We start from the raw sequence: 13,266 nt of genomic DNA, 5'->3' as shown, positions 1-13,266 counted from the left end.
GAATGTTCTTTTCTCTGGGGAACCTCTTAGAAATAAAAAAAGTAATTGTGTCTGTGTGTGTGCTGGAGATATGTGGAAGTACTGAGTGAATTATGGTCTGAAAAGCGGGATATAAGCTTTTCAGATCTCAACCTTCACGTCTCCGCTTTCTGGAGGGTCAGGGCTTTGGCCCAGGATGGTTGTGTGGGCGTCGTCTCCAAGGCAACGTCTCTGTCTGCAGTCCATGGAGTGGAGAGTAGGCTGTTTGGTTTGATGAAGAATGAGCAGCACTCATTTTTGAGGACTTTCACGTTGATGTCAATTGCTGACAACTGGGGCTCCCGGTTGAAAGGGCAATTGGAAGTTTTCAATAAGCAAGTCTAGTTATCGTGAGGGAAGGGAAGAGAGAGAAAGCAGTGGCAGGCAGAAGCCAAGAGAGGATAGGAGAAGCCAGGCACCTTCAACCTGGGACAGTGCCCGTGAATGGGAACCTTGGCAGCCTCAAGTGGGTCACTTCCTAGGAGGCGAGATGGATTGCAGCCCTGGCCAGGTTGAGCCAGGATTTACATTGTGGGGATTTTACATTTTGCACTACTCTGGAGTCCCGAGGACCATTGCTACTGAGAGGGAAGTTGGACACTGGCTGTGTCAGCTACTGTGCTTGAGAAAGTGTTTCCTCTGGCAGAGCAAGTGTATCTGTACTGATTTTTCTTCTTTTTTTTTCTTAAAGATTTATTCATTAATTTATTTGAAAGTCAGTGTTATTCAGAGAGAGAAGGAGAGACAGAGAGAGAGAGAGAGAGAGAGAGAGAGAGAGGAGAGGCCTTCTATCCATTGGTTCACTCTCCAACTGGCCACATGGCTGGAGCTGTGCTGACCGGAAGCCAGGAGCCAGGAGCTTCCTCTGGGTCTCCCACGTGAATGCAGGGGCCCAAGCACTTGGACCATCTTCTACTGCTTTCCCAGGCCACAGCAGAGAGCTGGATCGGAAGTGGAGCAGCTGGAACTCGAACAGGCGCCCACGTGGGATGCTGGCAAAACAGGCAGCGGCTTAACCTGCCACACCACAGCGCCGGCTCCTGTACTGCTTTTTTTCAAAGTTATCTTTTCCATGACAACTCTGTGGAAAGTTGAGAAGGAAAAAAGACTTTAAGTGAAGTAATGAAAGCAGAAGGGACATCGTACAAGTCAGCCACAGAGGCAGCTTTGTGAAGAATGAGGAGTATGTGACAACAGTAGCTCGTGGGCCTTCATTTCCCAGTTGGTGGGAGGGATGTCACATGACAAGTGAGGAGGGGGACTTTTCTTTGCCTACTAGAAGCGATAAGTATGAGCTGGAATCTGACTCAATTTCTGAGGCAGGGAGAGAATCTCCAACAGCAGCACACTTTAGGAAGCCCAGTTATCTTGATGTTCAGCTGCTCTTTAAACTGTCCAGTTGTGGTAGCTGAGTTTCCGTTAGGACTTTAAGTCTATGACTATTTGCTTCCTTTTTGGAGAGCAGAGATGCATGGATTGAAGTAATCCAAATACTGATAAGTGCTAGGGAGTATGATGCAAGAGTAAACATTTACAGTCCTTGGGATAGAATTTTGCATGCTAATTATATCTTATCCCAGAGCATTAGGAGTGAGCTCAAATCCTACTTTCCTAAAGGATGGTCAATGTTATACTACTTGTTCATGTGTCAAGTATTTATGGGGGGGACTGTGATGCACCTGTCTTGGGCATTTCTGTTAGGCAAGCCAAACAGACATGGGCCTTGGAGACATGGAGATCCCAGCATGGTGGGGGAGGAAGACACGACTCAGGTCATTAGTGCATAATTACACATTGTAGACTCTTGAGGGAGAGGCATTCGGTTCTAGGAGAGGTAACCTCTGGGGCAGGAAGTCAATGAGGAGCAGATCTTGAAGCTGAGATGGGATGTGTCATCTGAGGGGTGAGACAGGGCACAGGGGAGGGGAGGAAAGAGACCTCTGCACAGTGGGAAGAGCCTGGGCAGTGTCCATTTCAAATGCTTGAGAAGCTCCTAGAAAGCCAATGTGGCAGGGGCAGGAAGTGGAAGATGAAGACGGGGAAACAGTCAGGGTGATCTGAATGTTAGTGTCATCCCAAGTCAAATGTTGGAACCCAATCCCCAGTGCACATAGTATTGGGAGGGGGTCTTTATGGCAGTGATTAGGTCATGAGGGTGGAGCCTTCATGAGTGGAATTAGCTTCTTTCATTTTTTTAACTTTTATTTAATAAATTTCCAAAGTACAGTTTATGGATTACAATGGCTCCCCCCCCATAACTTCCCTCCCACTCACACCCCTCCCATCTCCCGCTCCCTCTCCCATTCCATTCGCATCAAGATTCATTTTCAATTAACTTTATATACAGAAGATCAATTTAGTATAAATTAAGTAAAGATTTCAACAGTTTGCACCCACACAGAAACACAAAGTGTAAAATACTGTTTGAGTACTAGTTACAGCATTAATTCACATTGTACAGCATATTAAGGACAGAGATCCTACATGAGGAGTAAGTGCACAGTGACTCCTGTTGTTGACTTAACAAATTGACATGAGTGGAATTAGCTTCTTTTATTAAAATTTTAAAAAAAGATTTATTTATTTATTTAGTTTGAAGGCAGAGAGGCAGAGAGAGAGAGAGAGAGAGAGAAAGTCCTCCATCTGCTGGTTCATTTCCCAAATGGTCACAACAACCAGAGCTAGGCTGATACGAAGCCTGGAGCCAGGAGCTTCTTCCATGTCTCCCACCTGGGTGCAGGGGCCCCAAGGACTTGGGCCATCTTCCATTGCTTTCCCAGGCCATAGAAGAGAGCTAGATCAGAAGCTGAACAGCTCGGACTCGAACTGGCGCCCATATGGGATGCCAGCACTGCAGGCAGAGGCTTTACCTGTTACGCCACAGCACCTGCCCTAGGAATTAGCTTCTGTATAGGAGGCACCTGCAGGAGCTTGTTTGGCCCCTGTGCCACATGAGGGTATAGTGGAAAGACTTTGTAAAAAGGGAAGCCCTCACCGCTCAATCTGCTGGTGCCTTCATCCAGGAATTCCTAGTCTACAGAACTGAAGGCAAAAATTTCTGCTTGTTTGCAGGTCACCCAATCTCAGGTGTTTTCTCATAGCAGCCCACAGGGACCAACACAGATATCAAGTCCTGAATACCCTATGAGGATTAGGCCTTTGTTCTAAGAGTGATATGAGGCCATTTAAACACTCAGGCAGAGGCATGGTGGGGTCACACTGTGCTCTAAGACTTGCGGTGAGCATTTGGGAACTGGCAGAGTGGGTGCTGGAAGCTCAGTGAGAAGAGAGGACAGATGACTGTTGTCCTTGGTGCTCAGTCAGGATGGCTTTCCCTTCCCCCATGCAGTCCACAGCACAGAGGGCACTGGGATGAGTGATGTTTGTGAAAATGACCTCGCTCATCATCTCAGTGGGCTGGGGCCTTGGCAGGGCTTTGAGGGGTGTCTAAGGTTTCAAAAGCTCCCAGAAGTGTTAGATATTGTTCTTATTTATTGATTCAGGAGGGTATGGCCTCCTAAATAACAACCACCATGTTCTGCTACACCCTGCGGGCTTTTGGGCAGTGTCCTGTTTGAGTGCTCTCCAACCCTAACTCTACTTTGCCTGAGAACTTGATCCTACAGAACCCAAGGGGATATGGCTTTGGGCCATGTCTTGAGAAATTTTAATACTTTGGGAAATTCATTCTATTTCCTCTTTACTGACATGAAGAACTGTTACTTACATCATTTAGGGATTAGCAATGTATTTTTTGGAGATATCCAGGTAAACTGACAGGCTGTCTTTAAGCCTTAGTGGTGAGAAGTAAAGTTATTTTTCTTGGGTAGGATCATTAGTGGAACCATTTATTACAAATAACACGGGACCAAACTCTGGAAAGTACAGCTAGTTTTATGAAATCTAAGTAAGATTTAGGATTATGTTTATTCCCACATCTTGGGTTCACACACTGAAACAGTTTATTGTAGGATAAAAAGCAGTTTGTTTTCTCACTAGAGAGGGATTCTTATCCTATATAAAGATATCAAATTCACTCTTTCTGCTATCTTGGAACCTGTGGAGGCCTGCTGGGAACTAAATGGCAAATATGTTTGCAAGGCCATGGTCCAAGGCCACTTTTACTTGCTTTAAGTGTGATCTCTGAAACCAGAGGAAGCATATGGTTACTGAAATGGAAAGTCTTTATGCCTTAGATAAAAAGGACTTCTGTTTGGGCAAGAGACGTGTTTATGTATGCAAAGAACAGCACAGACGTTCCTGGCAGCAAGCAGAACAAAGTCGAATAATCTGGAAAGGTAACTTGTGCCTTGGCATGGCTCATGCCAAACCCTGAAGCTATCTTCTCACTAAGCTCATTGGGCATCAGATCCATGTGATGCTGCATCCCTCAACTGTTTAAATTCACTGAGAAGTAAATAAATAAAATTATAGATTTGTTTCCTTGGTAGAGGTGATATACCAAATCCTATGTGTTGGAAGGCCAACCAACGGATGTGGAGCTTTGAGGTGAGGACAACACAAGAGGGTCCTTCCTCCTCCTCCTCCTCCTCCTCCTCCTCCTCCTCCTCCTCCTTCTTCTTCTTTCTTCTTCTTTTTTGACAGGCAGAGTTAGACAGTGAGAGAGAGAGAGAGAGAGAGAGAGAGAGAGAGAAAGGTCTTCCTTCCGTTGGTTCACTCCCCAAATGGCCGCCACGGCTGGCGCTGTGCAGATCCGAAGCCAGGAGCCAGGTGCTTCCTCCTGGTCTCCCATGCAGGTGCAGGGGCCCAAACACTTGGGCCATCCTCCACTGCCTTCTCGGGCCACAGCAGAGAGCTGGACTGGAAGAGGAGCAACTGGGATAGAACTGGCACCCCAACCAGGACTAGAATCTGAGTACCGGCGCCGGAGGCAGAGGATAAGTCTAGTGAGCTGCGGTGCCGGCAGGTCCTTCCTTCTGACCTACCCTTTTCATCATGTAGGGCAGCCTCTCTGGAAGGCCCTTCCACCTACCAACTTCTCCACTTCCCCTGTGGGTCTCTGATGGGCTGCTCTGCCTTCTCCAGGCGAGCCCTCCCCAAGGGATCTTTTATGGGGGTCCCATAGGTATCCATTGTGAGGTGATGTTCCTGGTAGAAGTAAGAGTCATCCTTGGAAAGACAACAAACCAGTATGCTGAGCAGCTGAAATTAAAACAGTGACAGAAGTAGGTCCTGAATTTTATGAAGCAGTGTTAAAAGAGATAGGAGTGGCTGGCACTGCGGCTCACTAGGCTAATCCTCTGTCTTGCGGCGCTGGCACACCGGGTTCTAGTCCCGGTCGGGGCGCTGAATTCTTTCCCAGTTGCCCCTCTTCCAGGCCAGCTCTCTGCTGTGGCCAGGGAGTGCAGTGGAGGATGGCCCAAGTACTTGGGCCCTGCACCCGCATGGGAGACCAGGAGAAGCACCTGGCTCCTGCCATCAGATCGGCGTGGTGCGCCGGCCGCGGCGCGCCGGCCGCGGTGCGCCGGCTGTGGTGGCCATTGGAGGGTGAACCAACGGCAAAAGGAAGACCTTTCTCTCTGTCTCTGTCTCTCTCTCTCACTGTCCACTCTGCCTGTCAAAAAAAAAAAAAAAAAAAAAAGAGAGAGAGATAGGAGTATTCAATCCACTGAAAGGAAGGATTAGTTTGAGATGCGATAAGGAGTAACAGGATTGGACTAAGAGATCATAGCACCTTCAACTAGGAATGAAGACTGCATTGAACATCCTCTGTATACCTCAGCTAGAACCAAGGACCCACTGTCAGCTCTCTGAGGTGGATTTTCAAGACTGATGGGAAGATGTTTGGAGAACATTCTGAGATCACATCATTGTTGTCTCTGTAATCAACTGCAGGGTGACTGATGAAAACTGGGGAACCTGATGACTGGCACACGAGGAACCCTGAGAGTGGAGGATTAACTTGCATCCTTGGGAAAAGCCCCACCTTCTTCCTCATTCTTGAGGTGTGGCCTCTGTTAGAAGAAAGGAGGCTGACTGGAAGTATTGTTGAAATGTGTGTATTGGGCTACAAAGCAAATCGTTGGGCCCAAATGCTTCTTGGAATTCCTTTATTTCCCTATTCAACTTTTCCTCTTTTTCTTCCTGGTGTCTACTTTAATATGCATCCTCCATCAGCTTCGCAATCTAATGTCTCCATTTTCACTTTGAGCAAACCACTATCTCTTGTCTAAATGTCAGAGAAACAACCAAGACTTCTTCCTGCCATCAAAACCACAAACCAACTAGCCCCTCCACGCTTTTCTCCTTTGTTGTGATGGAAGGGGTGTCTCTCCTCCTCTCCAGGCTCAATCCCTGTGCGGGCACTCTGGCTCCTCTCTCATCTGGCTTTTCCAGCCTTCCCCCTTTCTAGAATTTTCTCTCTCATATATCTTTTCCTGACCCTTTCTTCTGGCATAATTTGAAGCATATTTAAGTGTTACACATATCCAACCAACCAACCACCCCTGATGTGCAGAAACTGACATGTTTATATCCTTTTAGCATATATTGGTGCAAATTTTTGGAAAGCAATTTGGCAACATCTAACAAAATTTAAATGTCCATGTCCTTTGAGCCAATTCCATGTCTATGAGTAAATCTTAGAGGTGCCCTTGCACTTGGAGACACTGTAGCACTGTAACAAACAACAAAAACTGGAAGCCATCCATCAGCATGTGATTGGATTGCCATGCAGCTGTCAGGTAAGAATGTGCTGGAGCTAGATATCGCTGGTGTGTGTCAGTTAGAGCTCTTCAGAGAAACACAACCAACAGATTCATCTGTCTCTCAATCAATAAATCACCTATCCATCAATCTGTCTATTATTTATCCTTACTGGAGCGTTCTAAGCAGAAGGGGGTCATCTTTCCCACCTTTGTCAGGAGAATCCCTGAAAAGGTTCTCTACACCTGAAGCTTTCTAATGCCATGTGAATCCAACTGTTTATACCGTTAATATAACATACTCAATAAAGGCTTAAAGCTTAGAAAACTACTGGAAAATGTGCCTTACTGTTGAAGAGATCAGGTAGTCTCGTCCTCTGGATGATCTGAACCTCAATGGGTTCCTGGAACCTGCCCGGCCTGAGGGGCTTCCATGGCTCTGCTTTCCTCCAGGACCCCAGGAGAGGGAATTCTTCTCATCCTGCAGGAGGTTCATTTCCACGCTAAGGCTTCCTTTCCACGAAAGCCCCCAGCCATGCCTTTGGCCTATCTTGCCTGCACTGGAATCTTGAAGTCCTTAGTAACAGAGAGAGTGCAGGGGGCTACCTCCTGAGCACAAGTCAGCCTGTATCCAGTGGGACCTGGCCACAGTATAGCTTTTCCAGGTGACAAGTGGCTTAGAAGGACACATACCATCTTGCTTTCCTCCCTGACTGAGTGAAACTGCACCATGAGATGCCTGTGATATTTGCACCAGCCTTTCATTTGACAACACCATAAATAACCCTAGGGCAGCATTGTCCAATCCATTTTTCTACAAGGATGCAAATGCCCTATGCTATCTGTGCTGTCTAGTGTGGTAGCCATCAGCCCTATGTGGTTATTAAGCATTTGAGAAGTAGCAAATATGACTAAGGAACTGAGATTTAAATTTTATTTTATTTAAATTGATTAAAATGTGAATAACCACATGCAACTAGTAGCTGTTGAATTTACAGGGCTCCTCTGGGCCTTGACCAGACTGACTTGGTATTGGTTTAGCACCAGTCTTAGAATGTCAAAATGAAATGTGCTTAATATTTCAGTGGAGAGCTAGAATTTATCAGCTGTATTGCTTTTTAAAAAATGTCTACTTATTTTACTCAGTGTATTTGAAACAGCAGCAGAGAGAGGAGCGGTAGTGGTGGTGGTGAATCTTTTTTTTTTTTTTAAGATTTATTTATTTGAAAGTGAGAGTTACACAGAGAGAAGGAGAGGCAGAGAGAGAGAGAGAGAGAGAGAGAGAGAGAGAGAGAATCTTTCATTCACTGGTTCACTCCCCAATTGGCCACAACAGCCAGAGCTGCACCGATTTGAAGTCAGGAGCTAGGAGCTTCTTCTGGGTCTCCCATATGGGCTCAGGGGCCCAAGGACTTGGGCCATCTTCTACTGCTTTCCCAGGCCATAGCAGGAGCTGGATCAGAAGTGGAGCAGCCAGGTCTTGAACCAGCACCCATATGGGATGCCAGCACTGCAGGTGGCAGCTTTTACCCACTATGCCACAGTGCCAGTGCTACAGCGCCAGTCCCAGTGAATCTTCTAACTGCTGATTTACTATCCAGATGCCTGCAACTGCTAGGGTAGGGCCAGTTTGGAGCCAAGAGCTTGGAACTCAACTGAGTCTCTTGCATATATGGTAGGGGTCCAAACACTTAAGCCATCATTTGTTGCATCCCAGGTTGCATTTTTAGGAAGCTGGATTGGAAACAGAGGTTCTTGGTCTTGAACTGGCACTCCAGTATGGGATGTCTACAAGTGCCCCAAGCAGATTCACCCACTGAATCACAATGCCCACCTTGTGTATTATTTTTAAGTCAAGCAATTAATCTACCAAACAACGTTCAGCACTCCACCCCTGCATTGACTTTCTTAGCTTTCACACCATTTCTGTGCTGACGGTCTGCAGCCCAGATTGTGTTCTGAGCTCCAGACTCAAACACTCAGCCGTCTGACAGACATCCGTCTACAGTTGTATGTCTTGCAAGTTCAGCTGAATAAATCGTCTTCCTGCCTTCCCCAGCCTGCTCTTCTTCTGTGGGATCCGCTCAGGAAATGCACCTCCCTTCTCCCATTCGCTTGTTCTAGAAGGCTGTGACTTGATTCTCATGCCCCCTCCTCTCTCATTCACCACATCCACTCCTTCACAATCATCTGTGAATTCAGCCTGCTAACACATTCTGGAATACTGCTTTATAATCTCCACGGACACAGTGTTGGTTCAGATTACTCTCTGGTGTTCTTTAAATGCAAACCCTCCCGTGCTTAAAATACCTCTGTGACCTCACCTAACATGATTCCATTGCTCTGCCCTCTTCTTCCCTTTCCCCTCCTCCTCAGCAGCTGCTGTGTCCCCTCCAGGTTTACCCAAGTACATCTCAGCATCTCTCGCCATCTGGAGACCTGCTGCTCCACATGGGGGAATACTCTCCTTTACCATTGCTAGGTTTGATGAGTCCTCATCATCTCTTAGGTTTCAGCTGGCAAAGGCTATTTTCTCTAGGGTTGTCTGGGCCATGTCCTCCTCCTCATGCTCCCAGATGATCTTGAGACTTCCAGCTTCTCCATAGGCTGTCAGCTCCTTGAAAGCAGGGATTTTGTCTGTGTTGGGTTCTACAGCCGTAGTAGGTGCTCAGTGCTCTTAGAATCCTTCAGTGGAGCAGAGCTGGGTCAGGGTTTTGGGGGATTTTTTTGCCCTGTGACATCTTCAGTTTCTGCTTGCCCAGAGGTGTTCCAACACACGAGGGCATGCTAGAGAGCTATGAGGCTCATGGGAAATGGAGGCTGGAGACCTGACCCCTTGGGCTTGGCCTCACAAAAGAGATTTGGAAAGAACAAGGAGAGAGGCCTTCTCCACCCCTGCCTGAGACCTGGAGCCACTAGGTTGATCAGCAGAAGTTCCCAGGGCAAAAAAGGGAAGTGGAATCGATGGAATGGACTAGTGAATTTGAACAGAACACAAAACAGACCTCCCCAACATTCTCTCACATGGTGGTATGGTGGTATGGCTTATGGCCACTAGTTAAAAGGTTTTTATGTTTTCTTCACTTAGAAATATGTATCAAGGACTTCAGTGGGCGAGGCTCTCTGCGCTGGATGCAGGTGTTAAAACAGAGCACTCAACATTCACACAAGCAACCGGGTCCTCAGAAGTAACTATCCCACAGGATGCAAGAGTCTTTGAAGATCCCGCTCCTCTTGTAGTTATCTTGTTTTCCACAGTCAGGGAGCTTTAAATGCCAAGGGCATGTGTTCTGATAAAAGGGAAATATTTACCAAACTGAAAGAGCATCACACCTCTTGGTGTCTGTACAACAGTAAATAAAATCAAAGTACTCAGGGCTAAAGATACCCATTTGGTCAAGAGTTACACTTTGAAGTCTGAACACATTCAGACAGAGGCTGGGGGTTCTCCTGTCAGATTATTCCTCCTAGAACATGGACAGGCTGTTGTTATATGAATTGGTGGGACCAGCACCAGACCTGGTGGATTCCTGAGGCTATGGGAGTGAAGGCACAGAATTTCAGAACCAGGAAACACCAAGAAGGTCCCCAGACCCGTGAAGGGTTCCTAAGCTACTCCTGGGTAGTGGGCTAATCCTCATTGCAGAGGGTGGAAGAGCCCAAACAGGGAGAATCGATCGACAGATTGACACCTGCAGTCCCCAGTAGGTGAGCTGCCCAGGCAACTGGCAAGTGGCCCTCCCCTACCTCACTGGGTAGGAGGGAAACAGAACAGGTATTTCTCTGCTTTAGAGCTAAAGTAGCAAGATAAGCATAAGAATGCTTGTAGGAAGCCAACAAAATTTGTGCTTTGTTGACTTTGGTCAACAAAATGTCATTTGGTGTGACACTTCCTGTCTGCAAACCTCAGGGTAAATACAAGGCATGGGAAAGACTCAAAGGATTTGCAGCCAGTGATGGGAGACTCTCGCCCCTCCTGGCTGCCCCCATCCAGGGCTTGGGTTCAAGGCCTATGATTGCTCCTTCCTTTGTCCAACAGCTTGGCTGTTGGTGGTCACGAGTTTGAGTTTAAATTTCCTTTAATTCACAGTTTGCCTCCCCAAATGGATTGCAGTATCTCTGAAGGCAGGGAGTACCCCTTGCATATTAGAGGTGCTCACTTCAGGCAAAGCAAAATATGCAATCGTCATTCAATTTCAGAATGAGCCAGAAAGAAGTGTGAGTTGAACAGTGTGGCTCCTAAGGCATTAAGCATTCAGTCAGGAGCTGTGAGAAATAACGGGCTTGTTTGTTGTCCTTTCATTCACTCACACATGTGGTGAGTGCACGGCACTTTGGGTCAGGAGAGGTCACTCACGGTTCTTCACACTGGTAGGAAAAGCAGATGCAACAAGCCCAGGGAAGAGACCCTCGGCACCTACACCCCCGTATCCGCATCTGCTCGCTCTCCTTCCTATTTGTTATGCCACTTCTGGCTTAGGATAAAAAAGGAGGAACCAGTTCAAACGAAGTTCAGAAGTTCATCGTGTGTGTTTGTGTTTCCTTAGAGCGCACATTTGGCAATCCTCAAGGGAGGCCTTTGGCTGACCCTGATAAGCTGGAGGAAAGAATCACAAACGTCTGGTGCTTGTTGACCAGACAGCTCTCTGCGGTCTGGCAGATTTTACCATTTGCCACCGGCTGGCCCCACTGGGAAAGTCAAGTCTCCCTTTCAACTGGCCCCGCTGCTGCTTCTGGGTGTGTCCTCCACGTGTCTGAATGATACACATTGGGACTGACTTTGCAGATGCAGATGGACGGTCTTGATTTCGTCCTGTGAAGAACTTAGTTCCTCCCTTTTTCCAATGGAATTATATTAATGAAATTTTAATGCTTTTATTAAATCAACACTCAAATTAACATTGTTGTGATTGTTGGAGATATTTTTTCCGAGCTAAGGCATGCAGTGCACCCTGCCAATGTTTCCTTTGTTATTCAAATTTGCTTTCTGATCTTGGAATTCAAAAGCATCTTGTGTTTTGATTTATAGCTCTCCCTGATTCTCATACCACTCTTTGCCACAACTGCTGCTCTCTTAGAAGAGTTCAAACACATCAGGTAACCTATTGATTTTTACATTTTATTTAATTAAAAATATTTTAAATTTATTTATTTGATAGGTGGAGATATAGAAAGGGAGAGATCTCCCATCCTGTGCAAAGGGGCCAAAGCCAGGAGCCAAGAACTCAACAGAGGTCTTCCACATAAGTGGCAGGAACCCAAACACTTGAGGCATTACCACCACCTCCCAGGGGCTGCATTAACAGGAAGCTTGTAATCAGGAGCCAAAGGTGGGCAGCAGAACCAGGTATGCTGATGTGGGTCACAGAAGTCTTAACTGGCATTTAACCACCAGGCCAAATGCCTGCTCTGATTTTCTGTTTCTGACACATGTCCTCTGGAGCCCACTGGCTTCAGCCCTGATGTGTCATCCACCGCTCTTTAGTGGGATCCCTGTTTCTTGTTTTTCCTGGTTTGCTCATTTATTTTCATAAAGTTTTTTCTTCACTATCTTTTCAATAAAGCATGCTTGGAATCTACTGGATTTCTTTTCCTGTTTTTTAAAATTTTTGTATCTGAGAGCTCAGTTTTGCTCTATGAATAGTTTGATCCTTTTCATGGGCATGGTTATAGTCATTTACTTTGCTGAAGATGTTAATTATGGCTTTCTCAAAAGTGTATGGTGTTCCTGAGCCATGTTGGTTGCTTCAAACATCTATGTGTGACTGTGATCTCTAGTGGTCTTTAGCCATGAGTTTTTGCTTTGAGGAGCTCAGTTTCCTTGACAGGAAAGGCCCAGGCTACTGCCCCTGGGTCTCAGCTGGGCCTCCAGGACCTTAGACGCTGTGGTGCCAGGTTGCAGGTGCTTCCTGCCACTGCACAGGCTGACCTGCCCTTCATCCCTTCTCCAGGACATCTGTTGGATGAGAGAGATGCCTGGCTCGGGGCATGGAGATGCACTCTAGGGTCCTGCCTCCTTTTAGAACAGCCTTTAACTAACTCCCTAGCTGCTGAGCAGTTCCTGGAGTTTCCAGTGCTGTGGGGCCAATCTGTTAGCTTCCTGCAGTAAGCCAGGCCTCCGTGTCGCTCATCACTTGCCATTTTGTTCACAGTTCTCCCTCTCTCCATTCTTGTTGCTCTTTCAGCTTTGTCCTCAAGGGATTTTTCTTTGTTTTTGGCTTTTGCCTGCAGCAATTTTCCTGCACTGTAGTGAGTTTTGGGTAGAGAATGGAGTCAAAAAAGGGCATTCAGTCCACCATATTTACTTGGCAGATTATGCCGTTGTTGTACAATGGAGAAAAGCAAAGCACTTGAAATGGATTCACCCAGTTTGAAAGCGTTGCTGTCTCGAGGGCTGGCTCACAGGCCTCATGCACTGGAATCACCCTGTGAAAGTGAGCCCTTGCTGCTGGGCTCATCTGAATGAATACGGAAATCAAGGGCTCCCTGCTGCGCTGTCTACGACTCTGGCAGCTGAAGGACGTTGACGGTTCCTCAGCCGTGGGAGAGCACTACGGGCTTAGTGAGCTCCAGAGCAGTGGCT

General features: G+C 46.8%; 1 protein-coding gene across 1 annotated transcript in view; it reads left to right on the top strand.

Annotated features, from left to right (window-relative positions):
* Positions 1 to 13,266, top strand: part of MFSD1 (major facilitator superfamily domain containing 1) — a 102,665-nt gene that overhangs the window by 37,442 nt on the left and 51,957 nt on the right. The gene's annotated exons all lie outside the window — the stretch shown is intronic.

The sequence above is a fragment of the Oryctolagus cuniculus genome, chromosome 4 (genome assembly GCF_964237555.1).
Source record: "Oryctolagus cuniculus chromosome 4, mOryCun1.1, whole genome shotgun sequence".
NCBI lineage: Eukaryota > Metazoa > Chordata > Mammalia > Lagomorpha > Leporidae > Oryctolagus > Oryctolagus cuniculus.
Note: the sequence above shows the minus strand (reverse complement) of the source record. Positions and strands in the feature narration are given on the sequence as shown.